The 2,933-nt window shown below is 55.9% G+C and overlaps 1 pseudogene; it reads right to left on the bottom strand.

Moving 5' to 3' along the window:
• Positions 1–273: 273 nt before the first annotated feature.
• On the bottom strand, positions 274–1,361 carry LOC119294405 (annotated as a pseudogene).
• Positions 1,362–2,933: the final 1,572 nt, after the last annotated feature.

Raw genomic sequence — 2,933 nt, 5'->3', positions numbered from 1 at the left:
ATTTTACATGAATCTCCATGTAAAATCTCACGAATATAGCATCGATCGAGACTTAGTTAAGTCTCAATCAACTGAGATTTAGCAATTCTGACATGATAAGTTCGACCTTTGCATAGCACTGATAGTTTTGGCCACTGATAATCTACCATGGAAAGGCAGCACAAATAGAAGTACTAGTACATTAAATCATTAATTCCTGATACATAATTAATTCATTAGTACTACTTGAAATTGCAGGATAATTAAGCTAAAGAGGGCGGTGCCTGTCTCAAATCAAGGTGAAATTTTGGCAACGAGCTCCTTAGCACAGACGGGCAGCTGGTCCTCACATGCTCGAAGCCGTCGTTCGCCACAACGGCCTTGAGGATATTTCCAGGGGACGCAAGGAACTTGAAGCACAAGTCCTTGAGCCCGCAACAGGAGTGCTGCTCCGCCAATGCCAGCGTAGTCGCCGCGGGGCTTGCGTCCATGTGATTGCAGAGCTTCTCCACGCAGAGCAACTTGAGCCTCTCGAGGTTATACGTGTCAGCCGCAACAAGCAAATGCTGGGCCATGACCACCACCTCCTGCTCATCGTCCATGGGCGGCAGAGAGTCTGTGTAGATGAAGTGGAGCATGGCCTTGAACACTTTAGCCTCCATGTCAGTGATGCGTACAGAAGCATCGGTGTTGTCCTTCATCGGCCCAAACAGCTCCGCCATGAACACCGACGACCGGGCGGCGAGCACACACCTGTGGGCCGCAAACGTCTCGCCTCCAACCTCGAACGTGACGTCTGCCCCGTCGCCGCTGGAGAGGAGCCGGCCAAAGTGGCGGTGCATGTCGGACGGTGGCGCGCTGACCAGCAGTGAGATGGGCTCCGTGAAGATCTCCCTAGGCACAGTGATCTCGCACTTGACACTGAAAACATCATCCTTGAGGTAAAGTGACTCCTCCAAGTCCTTCCTGGTGATGAGCTGAGGACAGCCCCATGGCCCTGTGTTGCTGGAGAAGGTGTGGCATGTTTGGCTGTCCGTGACGCGCGACGGCACCGGCTCCCCGTCCTGGTCGAGCAAACTGATCTTGCACCGGGCGTGGACTTGATCATCGACACTATCAGTGTGCACAAGACAGAGGTAGATAGATATCCAACCAGCTTGGCCTGCCGAGGAACCGTCAGGGAAGTACCTCATGTACCAACGATGGCGCCCAACGACGAACTTCTCGGACGAGACACCTTTGCCGTTGACGAGGCCCTTGGTGCGGGAGTAGCCGTCGATCTTGAGGACGTGCGAGCCGCAGACGGGCAATGGGCGGGCAACGATGGCCGAAGCGGTCTGCCACGGCATGCCGCCGCTCGAGGACAGGGGGGAGCCGGACATGGCGAGCCTGGGAAGAACGGATCGATCGAGTGATTTCGTCGCTGGGAAGAATGACAAACGGGTGTGGGAGCTTCTGAGGTTCTTAAACTTCTTATGGAGCTTGCGAGGTCGCTGGAAAGCACGGAGTCAGAACGTCGACGCTTGCTTGGCCTGCGCCTGCATTAATCGCGCGCATCACACGAGCAGTCGGCCAGCGCATGCAGTACCGGGGCGCGTTCCCGCGCGCGGTGATCGAGTGCGCGTGAAATCGCTGGCGGGTACCTTTGCCGAGGAGGCGCGCGTGCAGTCATACCCAATAACTGTATTTTTCTGAAACTGGGTGCATATGCATAGCACCATACTCTCGTGTGCTACTCCTATCACACATTGTTCTCTCTTTAACACGGCTGGAAAGCACCATACTGCATTACGCTCGCCGCCGTCGCCCCACCCAAGGGTTTGAGAGAGTGTCAGATAAACCCTGAACCAAGATTTAGCTAGGACCGGTTTCGCCCGAAAATCGCTTGGCGTGGACGAGCTCGTGCGCTCTCTGTATCGCTGTGCGTTCGTTCGGCTCGGGATGTGGGACGTACGCGGTATTAGCTGTGGTGGTTGAGGGGATATTTATTGTGCGTGCGTGACGGCCTGAGACGCCGTGAGAGCGGACGGTCGTGTTAGACTATCAGGCGGTTATTGTCGCTGTTGCCGCTTCCGCTCTCCGTCGTGGCTTCCGCTCTCCGTTGCTGCCGGCCCTCGGCCATAGTCGTTGTTGCCGCTTCCGCCCTCCGCCACTGCAGGCCCTCGGCCATGGTCACCACCGCCGTTTCAGTCTCCTCTACTGTCAACCCTCTCCATGGCCACCGCTGCCGGGACTTGCCCATGGTCGCCATCGCCGCATCCGTCTTTGGCGAGCCCTCGCTGTATGTGTTGCTAATGCTATTGCAGCCACACCATCAAAAAGATAACGTGTACTCAAGAGCATCACCGTGCTTGCCGCATTTTAGTACCATGGAGTTCACACGTGCATGCATGTGTGCTCGTCGAGGAAGAGAGATCACGGACAAAAGGAACTCAGACACGAAAATCGATTTACATCAGTACTATCTGAACTTTTCAAGTCCAAACAAGGTATTTTATAAAGGATGTTACAATTTTCATAATGTTGGCAGAGGCTGGAGCTACCATCCCGACATTCTATTGCTAGATAAGTCAACTACTAATGACAACACTTGAGTGCCCGTGCGCCCGCGAAATTCAGATCATCTGTAGGATCTAGCACTTAGAGGTTCACTCTTAATAAAATTTCTATTTCTTGCAGCGCTGAATCCGCTTTTGAAATACAGATCAGGGGGGCGGTCCCCCTCACTGGAGCAGTCTGTCCGCGTGGCCCCCGCTCCCGCGACCCCCTCCAGCCGCCACCTTCCCCTGCCTGTCTCCGGCAGGATCCGGCCGCCCTCGCCGGCGCGCGGCCCGGATCCGCCCCCTTCCCCAGCCCTTCCTTCCCCGCCCCTCCTTCTGCCCTCACGCTGCCTTCCTGGAAGGCGGCCGGGGCGGCCCCCGCGCCTCTGCTCTCGGTGTCGTCCCCTCATCCTC

This window comes from Triticum dicoccoides, chromosome 4B (assembly GCF_002162155.2).
Source record: "Triticum dicoccoides isolate Atlit2015 ecotype Zavitan chromosome 4B, WEW_v2.0, whole genome shotgun sequence".
NCBI classification, from domain to species: domain Eukaryota; kingdom Viridiplantae; phylum Streptophyta; class Magnoliopsida; order Poales; family Poaceae; genus Triticum; species Triticum dicoccoides.
This window is presented reverse-complemented; position numbering and strand designations above follow the sequence as displayed.